General features: G+C 42.2%; 1 protein-coding gene across 1 annotated transcript in view; it reads left to right on the forward strand.

The window, feature by feature from the left end:
- The first annotated feature begins 15,063 nt into the window (after positions 1-15,063).
- The window catches only part of SRRM3 (serine/arginine repetitive matrix 3), a 577,610-nt gene continuing 567,624 nt past the window's right edge, over positions 15,064-25,049 (forward strand). The window contains exon 1 of the mRNA XM_077482193.1: positions 15,064-15,346. The gene's annotated coding sequence lies outside the window, so the exon portion shown is untranslated. The remainder of the gene's footprint in view (positions 15,347-25,049) is intronic.

A 25,049-nucleotide genomic window follows, 5' to 3' on the forward strand; every position in this document is an offset into this window, starting at 1 on the left:
CATATACCATGAGACTATGATAAATCATAAAAAATAAATAAATCATAAAGCATTGAGGGATGACAGATATTTAAGGGTATATGACATATCATTGAGGAATCTCAGACATTAAAAATCAGTGCCAGTTTTTATTGATTCTATGCATGACATTATAGGGGTGCCATATATCACAAGACATTAATCATAGCAGAATGTCAGATACTAAAGGATGAATACCAAATATCACAGTAGCTACAGCCTGCATCCCCATGCCTGAAAACGTAGCACTTATGTGAGCACTATTTGATACTGTATCTATTTTCTCTAAAATTTTCTCTTTAATGGCATATTTCATGTAGCATTTTTGGGGGAAAGTACATCAGTAAGTCAGGGTCAGAATATGTCCCCATTGTTTTTGGAACACAATGTTATAATGAAGGAAAATGTATCTGTTTATAGTGGTGATTATATGAAAAATAAAACAAGCAGCGCAAAATCATCTTGCTTGACCTACCCATAAGACTTTAACCCTTATGTCGTATGGAGGAGGCTGCTGGGGGGGGGGGTTACAAAAGCTCCCAACGGCTGTATATTTATCAAGCTAACTGCTGCCTGTTGGATGATGCAATCCAACAACTGTGCAGCCAATGGATTTTATCCATACATAGCCGTTACTAGGTTTTCCCTCCACCATGTATCCCAGGTTCGCCCGGGACTGGCATAGAGGGTGCCACTGGGTAGAGGGGAGGCAGCCCACAGAACTTTCATTCACTTTCCTGCCTTTCCTCTTACTGACCCGGAAGCAACATGCAAAATGGGACTTCTGGGTTCCTGTGTCCCTTTCCCCAGCCAATATGCTGGGAAAGAAGCTGATGGAACATGATCTGTAGTTCATCAGCTTTATTGGAGGACAGGTGAGACATCAAATGTCTTTTCCCTTTTGTCTCAATAAAGAGAACCTTTCACCATAAAAATTATTACATAGGGGACTTTTTGTCCCCTATGTGATCAAAAAAAAAACATTTAGTAGAACAAAAATAAATAAAAAATTGTAAAAAAATATAAAGTACCCCTCCTCCGTTGCCTCCTTCCCTACACCCACGTACCCTCTCCATCTACAACTTGGGGACTAGGTAATACCCCAACACACACATTAAATATGCCTTCTGCCCTGCAAGGCTTAGCTCCGCTTTCTCTCAAGCTTTACTCTCTAAATGCCAAAGACTTAAATGTTCCTGAAAAGCGTAGCAGTGTACTGGCTGAAGCGCACAGACACAAAGCCCATTTTATCTTTCTGCAAGAAACTCATTTCAAAACAAACACGACCCAGCGCTTAGCCACTAAGCGATTCCCAGAAGTATATCATGCAACCTGTGCTGAGTCCAAGACAAAAGGGGTAGCAATATTGATCACAAAGTCGCTTGCATTCTGCCTTACAGATCAGGTGGCGACCCGGAGGTCAGATTAATTTTCCTCAAAGGGCTTTGGAAAGACAGGCCAATGACCTTGGCAAACATATACTTCCCCAATTCTAAACAAGTATCATTCTTAAAAGATACCCTCCTGAAACTCACATCGTTCAGAACAGGCCTCTTAATTCTGGGTGGGGACCTTAACATGGTCCTGGACCCAATCCTAGACACATCCACAGGGACCTCTTCGCTCCCCTTTGTGTCCTTAAAACAAGCAAAGTTGGAATTAGCCTAGCTCGCCCTACATGATACCTGGCGCACCCTAAATCCCCAGGCAAAAGACTATATGTTTTTCTTGCCCCTGCACAACCAGTATTCAAGGCTTGATTAGCTCTTTATTTCTCAGAAAGATTTGACTTACCTCCACCATGCGACAATAGAAAATATGGTACTATCAGACCACCACCCGATTACACCAACCTTACGATTCCCCCAGAGAAAGGAGTTAACCAAGATCTGGAGAATGGATGCTTCCCTTCTTACTGACCTTGGAGACTTAGCCAGATGTGTCTCCCATGACCCATGGGAGGCACATAAATGTGTCGTACGTGGCCATATGTTGGCCATCGCTGCCAGGAAAAAAAAAAGAGCATCAGGCCCTGATCCAGACCCTGGTAGAGAAGATCTCTAAATTAGAAACGCAGCACAAAAGTTCACTAGCAAAGACAGCAGCCGTTGAACTGGCGGACGCACGGAAGCTTCTACGGGAGGAGCTCTACAAAAGGTCTAGAAAGAGGCAAATGCTGACACACAAATTATTCTACGAGCAAGGTAATAAATCAGGGAAACTCCTGGCAAAATTCACGCACAAACACACCCTCGCCTCGACGGTCCACCATGTAGTGGATAAACATGGAGTGACTTACTCCAAGAATGAGGAGATAGTCCGACAGTTTTGCTCCTTCTATAGCAAGCTTTAAGACATTACATCAAACGAACATAGTCCCATCACAGCAAACACTCGAGCAGACCTAATAAAAGACTTTCTCCGCAAGTATAGTCCCCAGGCGTTATCAGGAGAGAATTGGCAGGCATTGGAGGCCCCGCTGTCGTCAGAAGAATGGGAAGCTGCAATAAAGGCCACAAAATCTGGCAAAAGTCCGGGCCAGACAGTTTCATGGCACAATATTATAAGTCGTTCACAGATTCTGGCGCCAGGCTTTCTCAAAGCCCTCAATTCTCTCTCAGGACCCCATAACTCCACCAGAAGCCTACTGGAGGCATACATATCAGTAATACCTAAAGAAAATAAGGACACTATGGCAGTAGCAAACTACCGACTGATCTCACTTCTTAATGTAGACGTGAAATATTTCTCAAAAATTCTCGTGAACTGTCTCTCTTACCACGTACCGGCCTGGGTGGGGTTGGACCAGGTGGGGTTTGTTCCTGGCAGGGAAGCCAGGGACAATACCATTCAGGCCCTTAACCTACACCATTGGCTCACTGTCTCTCAACGCCAAGGTTTTTTTCTGGCAATGGATGCAGAGAAGGCTTTCGATCGGGTGGCCTGGGACTACATGGACGCAGTTCTGGAAGCCATTGGTCTGGGAAAATGTATGTGTGCATTCGTTGGCACTTTGTACACAAACCCTACTGCCAGAGTCCGAATTAATGGGCACTTGTCAGAAGCCTTCCCCATCCATAAAGGTACCAGACAAGGTTGCCCCCTTTCCCCCCTACTATACGTTCTCACTTTGGAACTGATTTTATGTTGTATACGAGCCAATCCAAACATAAAAGGTATCGGGATGAACCAGAGGGAATACAAACTTGCAGCATTTGCAGACAATGTTTTTTTTTTTTTTCATCCCCCTTGACGTCACTGCCCAATCTGATGCAGTTGCTTGGCCAGTTCAAACTCATCTCAAACCTAAACCAAAATAAACTACTCAAAATCATTTGTGCTTAATGTGTCATTGCCCTCCAGAGTAGTGCATTCATGCCAAGAGAATTTCCCCTTCCGTTGGAAGACGGATGCGATTACTTACCTAGGTATACAACTACCTAGAAAGCTAAAGGTGCTATATGACAGAAATTTTACAGCCGAGTTGAAAAATATACAACAGGACCTCCTTAAATGGGATATACCCACAATCTCCTGGTTTAGACAATTGACAATCCTAAAAAAATGATGGTTCTTCCCCGCATCCTATATAAGCTACAAATGATCCCGATCAAATTGCCACTTTCTTTTTTTGCAGCATATAAGAAAATGTGTAGGTCATTCTTATGGGGAAATTAGTGCTACCAAAAACTGATGGGGGCATAGGTCTCCCGGACCTGCAAAGGTAGTATTAGGCGGTCCATCTAGCACGGGTGGTAGATTGGCGGATACATGGGCATTGCAAGGGGTGGGTGCATCTGGAACATTTGATTACAGGCGTTGAGCTTAACTCCATCCCCTGGCATCCTAGGAAACATGTACCATCCGCAGTCTAGTCACATCCTTTTGTGGGTGCTGCGCTCCTGGCATTCGATAGGGCTCATGGGGCCCATGCAATCTCAAACAAAGCTCCATCACTCCCATTAGGGGAAATCCAGAGTTCCCACCGGGGATGGAAAGATCTTACCTGGAGGCAGAGTGGCCCTACACAGAAATGCAAGCCAAACATTTCTTCTCTAGAGGCAGATTTCTCTACCAAAGTGAACTTGCTGCCTTTTCAAGAAACAAATCATTTCATTTCCTGGCCTACTTTCAGCTGAAGCCCTTCCTAGACAACCCGACCAAATGGGAAAACTTCACAAAAACTCCTACAGCCTTTGGCTCTAGCGCATCTCCCCAGAGGCACGTCATCTCAGTACTCTATGCCTCAATGGTCAAGGAACCCCACGATTTTAAGCACGTAGAGCATGCCTTTTGGGAAGCTCAGCCTAGCAGGGCAATCGAGAAAAAGAGCTGGGCACGGGTCCATTGGTTTATACACAAAGGATCATTGAATGTGAACACCCAGGAAAATGGGTACAAAATTAAAACGCGGTGGTATAGAACACCGGACCTGCTCCACAAGTTCTACCCGACTGTGACAGATCGTTGCTGGAGGTGTGAACAGGACAGAGGCACCTTTCTTCACATTTGGTGGGAGTGTCTGCTGATTCAGCCATACTGGCGTAGGGTGCATGCTGTGACAACTGCGATCTCTCTAGAGTACTCACCAGCACAGTATCTTCTACACCTGTCCAAAATTCCTAAAAAAAGATACTATAAGTCGGCGGCAATGCACATGATCAATGCCGCAAGGCTATGTGTGCAAGTTCATTGGAGATCGACATCTCCGCCTTTACTGAAAGAATGGGTGACACGCATCAATCGCATTGCAGCAATAGAGGAGCTGATCCATATTGCACAAGACAGGGCATCCACCTATTCTAATACATGGGAAACTTGCCATGAATATCGGAACTCCCCAGGATACCAAGACCTAATGCAGGACAATGGTTAAATGGGGTCCGATGGCAGTCCCCGATATGGACATAAACGGGAAACGCTACGACTTAGGGGCTATCTCAGGCTAAAGGCTGGATGTAGATGGAGAGGGTAGCTGGTGGTCTGCCCACCCCCTTTCCTAACATCTACTCTCGAATATGTGAGCCTCTCCTTCCCCCGATCTCCGCTCTTCCCCACCCAATCTCTACCCCTCCATCCCCCTTTTTCCCCTCTTTTCTCTCTCTGCTTATCTTTTCTTTTCTGTGATAATCCAAACCTGACTGAGGGGAGAATCTGGGGGGAGAGGGCTTGCTATGTGGTGGCCTCCACCCATTCTCCACTCACCATGATGCTGGGCAGGAGTAGAATAGGAACCCTGAAAGCTCCTACGACCTTCTATCTCCTTGGACGGTATTATAGGGAACTTATGCCATCCACAATAACATTATCCTGTAAAAGCACCTGGACAATTGCCATAGGAATCTTTATAGCACGGAAAAGAGGCTTGTTTTACATGTAAGAAGACTCAAGGTGCCTTACTGTGATGGAGTGATGGGAGTTTGTTACTCGCGGGGTGTTGCAAACCTATTGTTATCATTGTTCATACTTGTTCCTGTTGATATTTCTGTAATGTCGCTTGAATTAACCAATAAAATCTTTACGAAAAAAAATATAAAGTTTCACCCAAGCACTGAAAATCATCCCAAAGAGTTTTGAACCCCGCCCCCACCCCATCTCTTCATGCTAGTGTAAATACGTGCATTGGGGGAACCTACGCAGGAAAACACTGATTGCCCTACACATATTACATATTGCCATCCATGCCTTAGTGAGAGCAATATGTCTAGGTGCATTATTTATGGGTAACTCTAAACAGATGTCCTGTAGGGGCTTTTAGAGAATTGCCTATAAATAATTTAGGGTACAAAAGTTTGTTGCTGCTTCATGGGTGCACGCAATTTTAAGGTTTGACATACTGGGTATCTATTCACTTGACAAAACCTCATCTTTTATATTTTACTAACATATTGAGTAGTTTATTTTGTTTGTGTGCCCTAAAACTAACTTTTGTAAATTTTGTTATGTTTCGTGTGTATATTTGAATGTAAAATTTAGCATTTCCTAAACCGTTGTGCCAATATTGTGTGCCATAAAAAATTGGAACTACTATTATTTTATTTTCTAGTTTGTCTGCTTTCAGAAAAAATATATGTTTGGGGTTTTTATTTAATCTTTGGGCCTAAAAATTTTTGGGCTTTTTTTCTTTACATGTATACAAAAAAAAAAAAAACGGCACCGCCAGAGAAAGTTTTTAATTTTTTTTACACATGTTAAAATACATATTTTATGCCTGAATGTTACTTAAACACCTCAAGTCTTATATATTTTCTGAAAGCAAAAATTGAAATTGGAAAATAAAATTGTCATAGTTGCAATTTTTTTTTTAAACATCAAAAGGTTAGAAATCATATGTACAGTTTATAGAATAAGCTCAAGTTGGATACATGGATACAAAAGTGTAATGTAGGGTTTCCAGAGAAAATTAGGACAATACGTTTACAAAGTCCATGGCATTATGATTCATAGGAAAACAATTAAAGAGGAAGTAAACTCTCCCACTCTGATGCTTCTTTTCATTTAGCCCATTATAATAAGTAATTATCAAAGTATAGCCACTGTAATCCAGCCCAAATTGCATATTACTTACTGTTAAACTTTAAAAAACTTGTTTCCAGGGGTTAGGCAGCACCATCTTAACCATCAGTGGAGTGTATTTCCGCCCTTACATTGAGCACTTCCTGTACTGTTAACCAAGCCTCCTTCTCAATCCAACATTTCTATGGCAACCCTGCTTCCCTGTTCATAGCTGACTTGTTTTATTTCATAGTATTTACTTGTGCTGATTACCTAGTGTTTGCCTGTGTGAGTCCTATCAGCTTCAGCTGATAAGACTGCAGTACTGCTGTCCCATTCCCTGGTTTACACTGTTTGTCATGTCACATGGTCGCATCACTGAGCATGTGGGCATGCTCAGTGATGTTTTTCTAAAGAACAAAAAGGATTACAACAATACTAAGCAAGTAAGGAGATATCTACAAGCAGTTTTCATTCGAGTTTTTTATGCTGATTTACATAGGACAAAGTTGTAGGGGAGTGTATACAACCACTTTAAGCATCGGGACTTTTGTGTCATCATGAGAACTTTCTAATGGGTCTATGTCATCAGAAGTATAAGCCCACATCTGGCGACAATATTAACACTTTTGTTATCGAACATATCTTCAATGAATTCAAATAGCAAGTTTCAAAGAAAAGAATAGAGAAAAAGGTATTCTGGGGAGAAGTAGTGCCATATCCCTTTTATGTGATGGTCTAGAGATTCTTCAGCTCCTCAGATGTTTTGGAGTAGCGGAATACAATCCATGGGGACCATGTTTTGTGTAACTTATCAATTCTGTCAGAAGATGGGGCTAGCGTCTCCTCCATTGCATACATTTCGGAAACTCTGTCTAGCCACTCACCCACAGTTGGAGTTTGGGAGGATCGCCAATAAATAGGTATCAGTGCTTTGGCAGCGTTAAGTAAATGTTTGATCAATGAGTTCTTGCATCAGTTGAGTGGGAAATTGGAAATATGCAACAGGCAGCAAGCTGCATTGAGCTTGAGACTGGAGTCTGTCATTTGTACAATTAATGCCTTTACCTCATTCCAAAATGAGGTCAATAGTGGGCTACTCCACCATATATGCATAAGGGTGCCCACGTCTCCCCGCCACCGCCAGCAGGTGTCGGATGTCTGCAGTCTCCACTTATGTAACCTAGCAGGTGTAGGACACCATTTTGTTTAACAGTTTGTAAGCAGTTTCCTGCATTTTTGTACTAAGTGAGCACTTACGAGACAGTATGCATGCATTCCTCCATTGGATCTCCGTTATGTTCATCTGAAACACGTGACCAACTCCTCCTGAAACCATTTTCCTTAGCGTGTTCTGAATTTTGTAGCCATTTTTAGGAAACTGAGGGTAGCCCTTTCAATACGTTCGCCAGACACGCAAACTGATTCTAGGTCCGTTAGTTGCCTGATAAAGTCTTTTTTGTGTGTTGTATTATTAATGTAACTTATGATTTGGAAATAGGACCATAGCGGGAGGTGTGAGAGTCCGCATTCACCTTTAAAGGAGGAAAGGTCTTTAATTTGTCCATTAAGGAAGCATTGGCCTGCTAGAAGTGGGGTGTTTGAATTTTTATTTTGGAGAAACATGTTTCCCACACCCAGGGTAAAATCAGGGTTGTCTCTCAGAGGTGTCAGGGGACTGAATGAAGTTAATTTGAAGCGTCTAGCTATTGTGTGGAAGGCGGTCAGAGTTGTCTCCATCAGTGGATTTTGTTCCAACTTTCTTCTGTAACTACTCCATGGGATCCATGGATAAAAGCACAACGGAATAGGGCTCAGCTCAGCTTCTAATATTACCCAATCTTTGGAGTCACCATGACAATGCCAATCAATCACCCTTGTCAGGTAGGATGCTATTCCCCCAAGTTCCTTTGGTTTAGACAGAAGATAAAATCTAATTCTTGCCTTTTTGCTATTCCAAAGGAATTTCAAAATTATAGATTGTAGTTTGTTGAAAAAGGATTTGTGGATAGGGACAGGTAGCGTCCAGTATATGTATAGTAGTTTGGGTAGTATGGACATCTTCAGAATTGCTGCACGGCCGAACCATGAGAAATAGCCAGACTGCCAGGATTTAAGATCCCTTTCTATGGTCTGTAGCAATGGGGGAAAATTGCAATCGAAATTTTCAGACAATGTGGGTGTCAGCCAGACTCCTAGATATTTGAGTGCTACCGTTTCCCATTTAAATAGGCAGTTCCCTCTGGTTCTTAAGTATTCATCCCTAATCAGATTGATATTCATCGCCTCTGACTTGGCATAATTTATTTTAAGATTTGACACATATCCAAAATTTGTGAACGCTTTAAGTAATTTGGGTACAGTGATATGTGGGTCAGTAAAGAAAAACAGTAGGTCGTCTGCATAAGCTGCGACTTTGTACTCCCTGTCCGATAGCTTAAATCCGCTGATAGTTCTGTCCTTATTAATCAATCTAATGAACGGCTCTAATGTCAAAATTAATAGAAGGGGAGATGGGGGCATCCTTGTCTGTTACCATTGGTTATAACCACTTTCTCCGATAAGGATCCATTGATTTTTAGTCTAGCTGTAGGGTTCTGATTAATATCCCCACATGGTCCCATACCACCCGATCAAAGGCCTTCTCCGCATCCGTGGACAGCAGAAGGCCTCCGATCTTCCTGTCACGTGAAGAAAGTGGGGATCTCGGCGGGCTCCTTTCTCCCAATGGCAAAGCAAATTCTTGATACCATTCTGGGAGTGCAACCACATCTAAGTGCAGTGCTTTTCAGAAATCTGGGAGATCCGTTAGTGTGTGCAGTATATGTTACTTGCCCCCATGTGTGACAACCAGTGCAAAAGGGAAGCGCCACTTGTATCTCAATTCTTTTTCTCTTAGCAATTCCAGTAGGGGGTGCAAGGCTGTGCGATTTCTCAGGGTAATTTGTGATAGGTCCCGGAAAAGCATGATAGATTCCCCATTGAAAATGATTCCTTCTGGCCTTATGCCTTAAGAGGGAAGCTTTGGAGGCAACAGATTATGTCTCTAGGGGGAGCTGTGTCCAGGCCTCTAGCCCTGAGAGCTCTGTGTGCACGTACAAAGTCTATTCCTGTCCTGCCTTTCCAGCAGACTATTAAAAACTCTCTGTAGTGCTGGGATGTTTTGTTCTGCATCCACAGATTCAGGGATCCCTCTCACTTTGATGTTGTTTCGCCTCCCCCTATAATCCAAATCTTCTTAATATCTGTTAATTTCTATGAAGTGAAATGAGTGTGCTACGGCAACTTTCTCCAGCTTATGAATCGCTCTGTCTCTATGTTTTCCTGTCATCTCTACCGCTGTCAGCTTCTCTGTGAGAGCCAGTAAGTTTGACTTGAGGTTAGTAATAGCTGCAGAGACGGTAGACTTTTTGCCTGCCACAAAGCCAGACATGTTTGCATAGGTAAGGGGCTTTGTGGAGTGTGAGTAACCCCTACCTGCATTCAGGGCCGGTACAAGGCAGGGATGGAAGGGGCAGATGTCCTGGGCGGTACGATTTTCTATAGGAGGGGGGGCGCGAGTGAAGTCCCGGCAATGTGCTTCAAACCTGTGTCATTATACACACTAGCCAGTGCTGCTGTACCCGAAAAATTCTCTGTAAGTGTGCCGAATGCGTACCTGCATCTGGCACAACAAGCCCTGGCTTCACCTCCCTTCCCTGCCAGATTCACTGTTCACACCCCCCGCGGAGGAGCCTCGTAGTCCTGGCCAGCAGCGTGAGGAGGCAGGGTGGGAGGACTCAGAGGAGTGCCGAACTGTGACTGCGCTGCAACCTAGAGGAGCCGAGGAGCCTGGCTCTAGCTGGAAGTGGAAAGCAGTGTGGGTGGGAGGCGGGCATCTCTGAGCCATGATCCCAGTCCCCTTCAGCAGTGGTATCTCTACAGCTAGCTGCCGCACAGGCAAGTTTAGAAATCCTCAGCTCTGACAACATGAGGAGGAACGTGGGAAGATGGGCATCACAGAGCAATGCTAAGCTGAGGGAAGAGAGAGCTGCACTGAGGACACAAGCAGAGGAATGAGAGTATTTGTAGGGAGAAAATTATTTCTTCTAGGTGGGATTGATGTGGGGGGGGGGGGTGTATTTGTGCTGTTGTGCTAGAATGGGAATTCTGGGAGTGTTCTGCTGGGATGGGGAATTTGAGCTGTGCCAGGATAAGATTTTTTTCTAGTAGGGGTATTTGGGGGGGGGATGTGCTAGAAGAGGTGATGAGGGGATTTGTGCTAGGAGAGAAAATATTGGGGCTATTAGAAATTAGGGGTATTTGAGGGTGGGGGGGGGGGCTGTGCTAGAAGAGGTGATGGGGGGATTTGTGCTAGGAGAGAAAATATTGGGGCTATTAGAAATGGGGATGGGGGGGGGGGATTTATGCTAGTAGGGATGATTTGGAGTATTTGTTCTAGAGGGGAAATTTGGGGGGAGGAGTTGTGCTAGGAGAGGGATTTTGGAGGGTGACAGGGGTAAGATATGTGCTGGGGGGATAAGAATTTTTCCCAGGAGGGGGATTTGTTCTGTGGGGGTGGGGTGGGGGAAAGAGAATTTGTGCCATGGAGATGGAGGGGAAGAGGATTTGTTCTAGGAGGGGGATGGGGGGCTGTGCTAGAAGAAGTGATGGGGGTATTTGTGCTAGGAGAGCAAATATTGGGGCTGTTAGAAATGGGGATGGGGGGATTTATGCTAGTAAGGATGATAGGGGGTATTATTTGTGCTTAGGGCTAAGTATGCCGATTAGTGCTCAATGTTTTATTTTTTTTGGAGGGGGGGATTTTTGCTAACACATGATGCTCATACATCTTGTGTGTGTGTGGAGGGGATCCCCCCCGCGCAGTTTGGTGTCTTCGCCCTGGGAGCTAAATTACCTTGTCCCAGCACTGCCTGCATCCTCAGCCATGGACTGGGAGTCCTCACTGAAATCTTCATCGTCTCCCTGAGCCTGCAACATCTTGTTCCCGGCCACACTGCTCCTTTTCACAGATTGCACTCTGAAAATGTCTGAGATATTCCTAGCCGAGGTGATTGCTTTGCCACGGTGGGATTTTGAGTGCGGTGTCTGGTGCAGTTGTTTGCCCATTTCAGACTCCATCTGAGCAGGGTATCAAGTTGTAGGCTGCCATCTCCGCTGCGCGCCAGGCCACCCCCCCCCCCCCCATAGTTGCAATTTTCATATGGCACGATATTAGCGTAATGATTTTTCAAATACATATTTTAAGTAAATAAAAAAATATATAGCGTAAATTTTAGTGCATGCAAACACAAAGTATTACCCATCTTTTTGGTAAAAAATAAAAAAATGAGATTGAGTGGAGTAAATAGATACCCAACATGTCAAGGCCTAAAATTGCAAGCACTTCAGTGATTTGTTTTGTAATGGTATTCTGTCTGGTGCTGGACTGTGTGATCAGCAGGTGCTTTCATCAACTCATCGTTGTCTGGACAAGGAAGTGGTCCCTTTGTTCTGGGACTTCTGGGGGTATTTGGGGCCTTATTCGCTCCTGTGGCTTGGCTTATTGCATAGGCTTTCCCCCTCAGAGATACCAGGCCTGACCTGTGTTGCATTCTCCAGCTGTGTTTCCACATTCCCACGACAGGCCTTACTGTAATATGTCCCTATGGCAGCTTGCCCTGCACTTGAAGTTTTGTTACCAGGAGACGATCGCAATAGGTTAGGAGAAGAAAGATGTCTGAACCAGAAAGCTTTTTTTTCAAATCTTTACTGAAGCAGTCTGCTAGTAAAAACTTCAGTTATCCTGATCCCAGGAGATGACTCACATCTTTGACTATAAAAAACAGTTCATAGAGAGAAAGAGAGAGTGTGTCAAAGAGTAGCCTGTACCTTACAGTGGTTTCCCAGAGTCCTGCATCCCTAGCCAGGGATGTACATAGTCCAGAATATACTCTCCTTGCATGCATCCCCCATAAGAGCGAGTTAAAAGGTAGATCCATAAAGCTCACATCCTGTTGTAGTTTGATCCTCAGTGCTTCCCATAACTAAGAAAAAGAGGTGGCTCCCTTCCTATATGATTAGGAACTACCTAGTGTGCCCCTGCTGACAGGGAAAGGGCTGGCATTAAAGTGGATGTAAACCCCAACATGTTTTATTTTTTTTGTCTGGCACAATATAGAGTATAGAAAAAGAAAAAAAGAAAGTGCAGCGCTTGTTCAATAGATAATGATTACATAATCGCACAAGTGAAACATGCAAAATTGGTGACAATCCAAAACCAAAATAAAGTGGCATTCAAACAAAATCAATATTAACATATAAATGTGCAATAAAAAAATAATAAAAATTAATTCATATGTGAGTCCATAAATCATAAATAAATGTCCACAGAAATATCAAAAAAATCCAACAGATAGTGTGACTTGATTAAATAAAAATAATATACTTGACCACGTGGGACCCGTCACCTTTAATCACCACTAATGAGGTGGGAGCTTACCAGATCATCAGCGACCCCATTTAAGGGAGGTCAGTCAGCGTGTATAATGTCACAAATTCCGGCTCCAGACAACCAGTTGTGAAAAAACGGGTGTCTCCTATCTGCAGACTCCGCAGCTCAGGTGATCAGTCACCGCAAACTTCCCCAATGTGTGCCAGCGTGAAGGCTCATGCAAAATAAAAAGTGCTTCGAATCGTGTAATATGTTTTAACACCAACATTTTTTTTCTTTATTGCATAAAGTCAGATGCTGTAAAAAGGACTCCACCGAGTCTCCAATGTACAGATAACATTTAAAATATAAACAGCACTGAAAATGAAAAATAAAACTGCTAGCAGATAAAAAAAACCTATATGTGGTTTTAAATTGCGATCACACATGCGCAGGACGTGTGGGGGCGTGGCTACCCTTAAAGTGGATGTAAACCCGTTAAAAAAAAATGTTTCTGTCTGGCACAATATAGAGTATGGGATTTTAGATCAGCTGTGCCCAGTCCTGCCACAAAGAGTTAATCCAGCTCTGAGCAATCCTCATATCTTTTTTCAGTGAAATAAAACAGACAAACTGTGAAATCTTTGCCGTTCTTCCCCCTTGCTGTGATTGACAGGTGATTTACATATCTTGTGCACTAGCCTAAGACATGCATTATTTTTTAATTCCCACCCCCACACCTTTCTTCAGTAGCTCTGCAAGGATTGGTTGATCTACACCTAAGCATTATCTGGCATGCTGAAGTCATGTGGGGACTTTTCTGGGTTTTGACTGGATGTTAGTGATCATAGCAGAAGTTCAGTGTAAGAAATACACAGGAGAAAATGCATGTTGATAAGGGGAGTGTAGAGGTGGGCGGGGAGTCTCCCGTTCACCTCCGGCCCCCTCCATGTCCTTCTCCACCCCTGTTCTGCTCTGGTCCCCTCTATGTCCTTCTCCACCCCCGTTCTCCTCTGGCCCCCTCCATGTCCTTCTCCACCCCGTTCTCCTCCGGCCCCCTCCATGTCCTTCTCCACCCCTGTTCTCCTCCGGCCCCCTCTATGTCCTTCTCCACCTCTGTTCTCCTCCCCCCCTCCATGTCCTTCTCCACCCCCGTTCTCCTCTGGCCCCCTCTATGTCCTTCTCCACCCCCGTTCTCCTCCGGCCCCCTCCATGTCCTTCTCCACCTTCGTTCTACTCCGGCCCCTCCGTGTCCTTCTCTGCCTCCCCCCTGTTCTCCTCCAGCCCCCCAGGCCCCCGCAGCTGGGTCCCCTTCTCTCTCGCTGGCTGCAAGGGGAACTAGTTAATGGATACAGTGAACAAGATTGCTCCTGTGTCCTGTGATAAATGAGCAGAGTAAATTTCCTCAGTCCCTTTGTCTGACTCAAAGGGGAGATGTCAGGGGTCTGTTTAGACCCCTGACATCTCACCAAAGCCCTACAAAAAATACAAAAAAAAAATTGTAAACAAAATCTAAAAAAAATGAAAAAGTGTAAAAAAAATAAATAAAAAAACTGCTGACACCACTCTCTCTTGCCCTACCAACACTGTCCACTGCCCCAACCCCCCCCCCCCCCCCCCCCCCCAATCATTGCGAAAAAAACAAAAAACAAACAAATTAAATTGAAAAAGAAAAACAATTATTAAAAAAATAAATAAATAAACTACTGACACCGTCCACATACCACCCACCCCCTTCCCAAAAGCACTGCGAAAAAATATTGAAAAAGTGATTTAAATAATACTTTGCCGCGGGGGGTGGGGCGTTTGCGGGCGCAAAGCGCCACCTCCCTGAAATTAGTTTCTGCGGGTTGGCATGTCTGGTCATACATGGAATTCTTCTGTAACCCTTACCTACTCTATCTGAAACAAAGAAAGAAAATAAATACTTTGTGTGTTGATCCATTTGTATAGCAGAACCTGCAGAGACAGAGAACTATTCCATTGATCCTCAGCTCTCTCTGACATCCCCGCTGCTGCTCATGTGATTGGCAGAGAAGGGATAATTCTCTCTCCGAGGGATACACGAGATTAGTATGAGACTGCATTTCGCGGCGTGCACACTCCTCGCTTCTAGGTGGCGCTGTGAGCGGCAGGAAACGCTCGAGGCGTTCAGTTCTGCTTGAGTGTGTCTATGGCAAGGAGCTGTCCAGCACTTCAGCAGCGACAAGGGCTTTTCTAGAGCTTTGGAGGAGAGCGGTCCTGACAGATGCACGTAGACCTGCATGCATTGACAGCTTGGCGAGCTGAGCCGTGCACCTGACAGCCTCATCCCGAGCAACACACACACACACACACACACAGGAAGAAGCTGTGACAACAATAACACTGCTGAGCCGAGCATCTTCAGGGTGCAGCAAGGAGCCAGGAGCCTGCCTGAAGGTAAGCCAACACAGTGACATAGGGAGGAGGAGGAGGAGGAGGGGATGTGTGTTTACACAATGCTTTCATGTGGAAGGCATGCTGCATTCTCTATTGTGTAGCCAGGCTCCTGCTGCAGTTTGAACACAAAAGGATGCCCAGAGATGTAGGGCTCATCAGCAACAAGGAGCTTTATTTTAGCCATGTGACTGTCATTTTTACATCTCATTGGGCTCAGCTGAAAATAACTGACACTTTTTATTTTATTTTGTGTGTAAAAGAAGGATCCCTATTCTGGTGTGTTAGCTTTGTGTATGGAGAGAGCTGGGCTGGGTGATGATCCCCTTCTGGACACACTTAAGCCCTGCTTAACTCTGTATTAAAGCAGGGATTCTTCATTCCACGCAGTGTTGGCCAGCTGCGTCAAAGCGCCCCCCCCCCCCCCTCCCCGTTGGTCCTATACTAGGCGAACCATAATATTCAGAGGTTAGCGTAATACTTTGTGGGGGCTGGGCTGTTTGGGGCAGGGTGACACATCAGGTCTGTTCATTGACAAATAGAGAGAAGCAGGTTTTCTTCTGGCTGATCAGTTCACCTCCTGGGGGCATCTAGGCACAGGTGCCCCCTACTCACATATCTCTGACTACATACAGTGGAGGAGACTCACTGATCTTTAATCACTTCCAGGGGGAGTAGATTCTATGACCTTATGGATGCACTGAAAGAACAGATGGCTCCAGGGAGGGGAGGAGGGGGGTCATATATCAGCCTAAATAATTTAAACAATCTTTCTTTTTTTTTTTTACCTGTGTGGACACAAACAATAAATACTGGGAGTTGTAAACAATGAAATAATTAAGGCTTCATTTAGGATAGAGGAAAAGTTGAATTGTGCCTCTCCGTGAAATAAATGTACAGAAGCAAGCGATCTGTTGTTGACTGATACTTTTCTGTTTGCTTGGTAGGCTTTGTAATTCCAGCTTTCGTCACAACTTAAACAGGTCACTAGTCTTAAGGAGCTGCTGGCTATACTAGAAATTTGCTTTAATGATGCCAGAAAGATGTTTATTTAATGAAAGGCTTTCAAAGTCACGGTTCTATGTACAGAAATGCTACTCTCGGTTCTGATATACAGTGCAATCTTTTTTTTTTTTTTTACAGTAAATTACTTAACAGATGTTAAGGTTCCGTCTTTACAAGCTATAGTAGCATTCCATTGAATGCTAGGCTTTCAGGATTTAAAGTTACCATAGGTATGAGCTTTTATTAACCATCTGTTATCTATAAATAGAATGGGATGATGTGGACATAATTAGCTTTAGATCATGCTGATAACCTATTGCCCCAGGCAAAGGTGGCAGTCCAGTATTGTTTACTGCACATGCCATTTTATAGTTATGAATTACTGTCTGATATAAAACATGGTTTGTATTTGATAGAACAATTCAATTATTCAGACACTTTTCATTTTGTACTTGTACTTTGTACTTGTTGCTCAAAGTGTAATATACATATATCTATATTATCTATATATATAGATATATATATATATATATATATATATATATATATATATATATATATATATATATATGTATATATATACCTATAGATAAGATATATCTATATCTATAGATATATGTATATATATATATATATATATATATATATATATATATATATATATATTTGTGATCAAATTGTATACTCTTCACTTCACATGTATGAGATTCTAGTATGCTTTATCCTGGGTCTGAATCTGTGAATTGGTCAAACAGAAAAGTTAAAATACTTTTGAAATTGTGCCTCTTTATTACAAACACATGGTTTTGTTCACAGAAACGTATTGTATACCATGCTTGGTCATGCCAGGCACACTGCAGTCACAACAGTAATACTGTGCAAAGTAATGCTTTATATGTATGTAAACTTTATATGTGTAACATTTACATATAAATATAACATATTAAGACTTGATTTACTAAAACTGGCGAGTGCAAAATCTGGGGCAGCTGTGTATAGCAGTCAATTAGCTTCTAATGTCAGCTTATTTACTTTGGCTTTGACAAAAAAAAAAAAAAATTAAAAGCTGATTGGTTTCTATGTAGAGCTGCACCACATTTGGCACTCTCCAGTTGTAGTAAATCGACCCCATTATTTATATGTAATATGTAACATTACATATATGCATATAATGATATGTAGGCTTTGATGAATATGCATGCCTGAATATACTGAATAGTAGATAATGGGATTGATTTACTAAAACTGGAGAGGGCAAAATCTAGTGCAGCTGTGCCTGGTAGCCAATCAGCTTCTAACTTCAGCTTGTGTAATTAAGCTTTGACAATAGACCCTGGAAGCTGATTGGTTTCTATGCAGAGCTGCACCAGATTTTGCACTTCCCATATTTAGTACATTAACCCCAATGTGTGTATTTAAATTGGTGAATGTTTTTCTTTCTAATTTATTTATAGCACTGACAGTATCACATTTACTTTAGTTTGTTGGGACAGATTTTACAATCCTGTGTGCTTTCCACAATAATATTGTCCCATAACTTCATAACTTTAGGACAAGCATAGCCAGAATCCTGGCATTCTACTGTTATATATAGGGTTTTGGAAGGAAAACAGAGTCCATTCTAAAAAGGGAAACCAAGAGCTATGCACTCTATTATATATATATATATATATATATATATATACATACAATGGTAGACCAATCTGCAGCACCTTGTATATTTACTAGGAGAGTTACAAATTCATCAGAATTACAATTTTTGGACCCATCAAGACCCTTTATTAGGTATGACAAGACAGGTATGTCATGCTTGATCTTGATGGGTCTGAAACTGTCTTTTTGATGAATTTGTAACTCTCCCAATAAATATACAACGTGCTGAAGATTGGACCACCATCGTTGGTTCTATATATTAGCAATTGGGGGATCTCCTTATCTGCTTAGCACCTGAAGGATTGTGATACGTGCCAATTGACTGCTGTCCTGACCAGCTTATATACATACCACACTGTATATATATATAGACTCTCCTGTTAGAAAGCTACTGGGAAACAGAATATTGTTGCTAATTCCACACCAAGATTTAATTTTTTTCAATTTTAAGTTGTCTTAGCAACTTTCTCTTAGAGCCCTTTCACACTGAGGCACTTATAAACTAGCCATAAAATGCTGAGCACTTTTGCAGCGCTTTTCCACAGCTTTTCAGGTGCTTTAGAGGCATTTGTGGTGTGCTTTTTAATGGACACGTGACTCAAAAAGTGTTCCAAAAAACATTTTGAAGTGCATTTTCAGGCTTTTTTTCAGGCACTTTTCAGGCACCTCTCATTCATTCATTTCAATGGAGAGGAGCGTTTTTGAGGTACTTTTGTTTAGCTCTCCAAACATGCGCCATAGATGCTGCATTCTGTATTTGTTTCACTGTACTGCCAGCCCACTGCCCCAGTGTAAAGCATTCATTGATTTTAATGGGAAGCATTTTTTGTGAGCCTTTCATGTGCCTTTTTTAATGCCAAAGTGCTTGAAAAACTCTGTAGTGTGAAAGGGGTCTTAAAGGTTTTGTTTGTGATCTAAGTCACAGCACAATCTCTGATACTTATACATATTCCCAAGATGAGGAGGTACAGGGTAGGGCTTTTAGCTCCATCGCCTCTGCTCTACATCAGGAGGGTACCCAGGTTTCTGCTGATTCAGTCATGATGCCCTATGTAATTATTCTGCATTGGCTCCAGACGGCAATGCCATAGCTGATACCAGTTAAGACCCAACAAAAAATATACATTTATGCATTTGATCATTCAATTTTAGACTATATGCACACTCATGTTTATTTTCTTGTACTTTAGGGTGACCATTTATATTACCAACATCTAACTTCATCTATAAAGAGTGTATTTCACAGTATATTGCTTTGTTTGAATTTTTGATTATACCCTTTTTTTGCAGTGACTAAATTTTATGAGACTGTGGCTCTGTTTCCTGTCTAGTAAACAGAAAAAAATAAATGTTATTTTCATTACCCCCGTAAATGTTTATTGTTACAGACTTTGTTTTTCTGTATCTGGATGAGTTGGAAAAATTACTTTTCGCAATTTTTTATGGCTAATGTGGACATACAGGGGTTGATTTACTAAAACTGGAGCGTGCAAAATCTTGTGCAATTGTGCACAAAAAACAATCAGCTGCCAGTTTATTTTTTGTCAAAGCTTAATTGAACAAGCTGACGTTAGAAACAAATTGGCTACCATGCAGAGCTGCACCAGATTTTGCATTCTCCAGTTTTAGTAAATCATCCCCATAGTAACTAAAGGCTTGTAGTCAATAAACAGATGTGCACATTCCTACAGAGCTTTTCATTTATTGGAACACATTTAGCAGCAGTAGTAGTAAATGGTCACCATAAGGTGACGATTCTTTCAAATCATGCGTATTACTATTATAATTGGCCAACTCAGGTTGGCCATATACCATTAGGTCAATTCAAGAGAACCTGCAAAGGGCAATGATGATATTCCAAGTACAGAAAGACATAGAAACACATCAGCTTACAATTTTCTGTAGCCAGGGCAGTGGCTGCGATATACTACTTCATGCTTTAGTAAATAAGCAACATTTGCAAGCGATTCGACAAAACTGAGCATTGCTAGAAATAGTTGCTTATTGCATGGGACACATTGTGTTGGTTAACAGGTTTTTAAATCTCGTTGTTTTCTATGACTATAACTATTAAGACAGCCTTAGGAGAATGTCTTCCACCTATCATTCCACTTATCTGTCCATCCTTCTCACCTCTATCCCACTGTCTGCCTTTGTGATTCTCAGCACTGCTGCTTCCTTTTGTCATAACGAATGAGGATTATGCATTTTTAATGATCCTTTAAATAATAAATGACAGGTATTTCTATTTTCACCCTCGTTGTTTGTCCTTTATACTTTCCTGCAAACAACACAAAGGCCTATGTTTATATAATTTTGTGTTTTAATATTCTGTCAGGTTAACCTTCATCTATGAAATAAAGTGATAAAGTCATTGACTGGCACACTATATTTTGCTTGGTGAGTTACCAAAATGTTATATGGACAAACATCTATGTGTACTGCACATATATTTACAACCACCTTTGTGTGCCTAGAATTAGAGAATGATGTCACCATGCTTATGTACATATTTAAATTTGGTTTGCTGTCCAGATCAACCAATTATCCCTTATTTTATACAAGTGTGAAGTATTAAAACAAGTTAGCAAAAAAGATGGTGCTGGGGTCTAACTATGGCTGACCCCCAAATGCTATTTCTTAGTCAAATGGACCAACAAGAAGTTTTTAGTGGCCAGTTAGGGCATACTTATTGGACGGAGGGATAGCAGATGGCAGGGTTTAGCCATGACGTCAGGTCCCAATAAATGGTGAAACTATATCAGAGAGGTCCACAGAAGAGGTATTTCTGGCTAATAAAGGTAACAATCACATATTGTGTGTTGTCTGCTGATAGGAAGGTGTTTTACATTAAAGCAATATTAAAAAAGAACTCTATTTTTCAATACACTTTAGCTGGCCCAAACAAACTATTTCCCTTACTAACCTGTGAGGCCGCTGGATGTGCATTATAAACTGTATGTAGCTGAGGCTACATACAGCATACCACATTTTGTTCCAGGTGTGAGCCGAGGTCTTCCTGTCTCATACCTAGCACACAGAAGTGTCTACAGAAGCGGGGCTTAGCCGCTCAGAGCTAGCAATGTATTCTATCAATGAATACAAAGCTTCTTCTGATTGTGACATCATCAGCCCACCTCTCTGACTCAGCCAATAATAGGAAGAAATTATTAAATGAGTGCCGCTGCCGTCGACTCTTCTGTGTTCTGGGTATGAGACTGGAAGTGTTGGTTTGCACCTGCAACACAGTGCAGTATGCTGTATGCAGCCACAGCTACATACAGTTTATACAGCACATCCAGTGCCTCACAGGTTACTGAGGGACATAGTTAGCCCAAACAAACTATTTATAGTGTGTGGAAAAATATAGTTCTTCTTAAGCCCAAAAGCAAGCATTTATTATATTGCAGCTTGCCAATTCTTCAAAGTGATCGCTGTATTCATTTACTTTTTTTTTTTTTACCTGGTGATCTAGCCAGCAAGTCTGTTGTTTTTTTAACGTGCGGTCCTGCAGATGTAGCAGTTAGAGGGTTTGGACAAACCATTTAACACTGAAAGGGCTGCCTACAATGGTCAGTTTCATTATGTGAAACACCTATCACAAAAGGACACAACTGCTGCTGTAACTGCTTAAAAGTGTTAGCTAGAGTTTGGCTTCAATTTGTGTATCTAACGCTTCTGGCAGCAGCAGCCCGTCCATGAGGGACCCAGCCCCTAATTCCATGCAGGGTGCCAGATGCATAGAGTTCTACGGGGTATATGATTAGAGCCAGTGGCTCTAGTTTGCTTCAAGAAAGGCAGGCTTGTGACAATAGCAAAATAACTTGTGACAATAGCGAATCAACATTCGCTATTGTTTTCCTACTTCTCCTCCCAGCCAATCAGGATAGGAAGCAGGTCCTTAAAACGGATTGGCTGAGAGAAGAAGCGACCAGATTGGCTGGGAGGAGAAGCCGCCAAAGCTGCCCAGGACCTGTTTGCCACCCCACCAACCCAATAAAAATGGAGCACCAGCCACCACTGGCTTCTGGTACATCTAACACTCCCCTCCCCCCAAACTGACAATGCCGCTGTCCAAAGATGCCCCTGTGCTCCTTCTTTCAGAGTGCAATCACCCTAATACAGGATGTGTGTTACTGGCAAGGTGAAAACAGTGGGAAAAAGGCTTAAAAAATAAAACTGATGCATCCCTCAAATTCTACAAGTGTTCTTATTTACTATCGCTGTTTTCTAGCTGGTCTAAAATCACTTTTGATGTAAAGGGACACTTTTTAGTTGCTATGGGCAATCTCAAGTTTCCAGGCAGAAAGAACAGTATATATAATATTAAAGTGCATGCAGTGCACTGGACAAAGCATTAGGGACAAAAGGGAGGTTAAATGATTTCATACAGCAATGTAATCTGTAAGACTACAGTGTACTGTATGTGTTATGTTTTTTGTACTTTTTGAATTTTCCGCCGGGCTCCGCCCCGATGTGTCGCGATGTTCGCAGGGAACGGAGCCTGGAACAGAGTATCGGGTGGATGATCTGGCGGAGGACACAGTGGGGGGACATCGCAGGATCCTGGTGACAAGGTAAGTATGCTATACCAGAATTCTGCAATGCAATCCGGAGTGTGGCTTGAGATTACCGCTAATAGTACTGAAATTTAACCCCAAACCACACTTGGTAATACCACCAGGAGGGTTAAACAGCTTAGAACCGTTTGACTGTGTCAATTCCAGAAGTGTCTGTAAAGGGCAATAGCCGTCAACTCTTGGCTGTGGGCAGCAGATTGATTAATAATAAAAATGTGTGTCATCAATATTTGAAGACAGATTATGTATAGCTTATTTATTTTGATATGCTGAAAATAAATTCAGTTTATTATTAGTTTAGCCATGTGGGCACACTTACGTTACGCTGTGCAAAGGTATGAATAAATACAGAGAGGACATAGTATAAATATGTCTGTAATGAAAGCCATCAAAGCTTACTTTTTCATTGGACAGCCTTTGCTTATCAGGAAATAGTCAGGCAGGGAAAACCTTTTTTCCTTTTCCCTGTCATACAAATACACAACATACTTAAGATTTAAATAGCAGCACTGTGGAGAGTGGTCTGTGGTCTGAAACATTCCCCCTATGCTGGTAGGCCATTGTCCTGTTGAGTTGTGCCCTGAGATCACATTTTGTTGTGCCTAATGAGCAGAAAACATAAACTTGGCAAAGGGAATATTCCTTTAAGGATTTGTATGTTAGTGAATTGAACATGACTACATTTTGCTAAGTAAACATTCTTTACTCCTTTACTAAATATACTCTCTTATGTCTGCCTGATTTGACATCTGAAACAATTAAAATCACAAAAAATCACTCAAACCACAAAACAAATGGCAACTAAAATATGTGGGAGATTTGTGGTTGGCACTGAGATAAATTTCTTAGTAGATCAGGCTGGAAACGGATAGGCCCCTTACACACAGGCGCCTCCATGAAGCGGGATCCGCTTGCTCAGCGGGGGATCTTTCTGCTGATCCCAGCTGAGCAGGCAGATGACAGGTCCGTAACCGCTCCGCTATGCAGAGCAGACACGGACTCAGTCCGCTCTCGTCTATGGGGCAATATAATGGAAATGGACCGCCTGTCCAATCCGCCAGACGAATGGGGAATAGTTCCACCATCCGTCTGTTTTTGGTGGGCAGGATCGGATGGCACTGCTCCATAAAAGAGACTGGAGGGTGCAATCAAGTCTGCCTGTGTGGAAGGGGCCTTAGTGTGTATTTTTGTAGCACTGAAATACAAAAGAGCTATTTTTAAATTAATAGTAGTTTCCAATCTTGTATTAGAAATGTTTTTCATTGATATAAACAATTGCTGGTCTGTATAGAATACCTACATTTTGATGAATAATCCAATCTCAGTTGATCTAATGCTACCATAACATTAGCTATTGGTTGTATCCAGGGCTAAAAGAAATAAACCATGCTTCTAAAGACTACTGAATCTAAATATATCCAGGCAGAGTCTGAATTTTGGCATGGCAACAGATCTACGGTAATACATTTTTGCTAAAAATATAAACACATGCCGTTTTGTTTTTTAACGTAGTTGTAAACCCTAACTAAATGACAATCGCTGAAGGACTGTGTATCCCAAGTAAGACTGGAACCAATGATTTTTTATTACTACTTGGGTCGCTCATGCCTACTCTGCTTTGCTTGCACTGGGGCCATGTTGACAGGCGCAAGCGTGCCGGCTTTGGTACATCTTCCAGCTGCCTTATACGCTTGGGATGCCAATCTACACACAGAGGACTACTCCATTCACTGGACTGTATCCATTATTGATGTTTAATTACTGTGTTTCCCCGAAAATAAACCCAGATCTTATATTAATTTTGGCAACAAAAGACACAGTAGGGCTTATTTTCAGGGTAGGTCTTACTATGTAATGTTCCATTTTCTCTCCCCCTCTCTACCCCTGCCTAACAGGCATCCCCAGTGTGAACTGAGTTAAAATGCTTGTAAAATCCTATAATCCACTGTATTACAGTAGTATACAGGCATACCCCACTTTTAAGTACACAATAGGGTTTATTTGCTAAAGCTGGAAAGTGCAAAATCAGGCTCACTTCTGCATAGAAACCAATGAGTTTCCAGGTTTTATTACCAAAGCTTAATTGAACAAGCTGGGGTTAGAAGCTCATTGGTTTCTATGCAGAAGTGAGCCTGATTTTGCACTTTCCAGCTTTAGTAAATAAACCCCATTGTGTACTTAAAAGTGGGGTATACCTGTATAATGTACAATGTGTTTGTTTCTCTAATATAATTGTGCCAAATACCTTTGTTTATAGCGCCGCTCTGTGACCCGTCGGAACTCTCTTCCCCGTGATTATATTACAGAAACACACACATTGTACATTATATACTACTGTAATAGAGTGGATTATAGGATTTTACAAGCATTTTAAACTAGGGCTTATTTTCGGGGCAGGGCTTATGTTGTAGCCCTCCTGGAAAATACTGCTAGGTCTTATTTTTCGGGGGAGGTCTTAGTTTCGGGGA

Source organism: Lithobates pipiens, unplaced genomic scaffold (assembly GCF_037356315.1).
Source record: "Lithobates pipiens isolate NorthernLeopardFrog02 unplaced genomic scaffold, aLitPip1_a1.2 Scaffold_16, whole genome shotgun sequence".
NCBI lineage: Eukaryota > Metazoa > Chordata > Amphibia > Anura > Ranidae > Lithobates > Lithobates pipiens.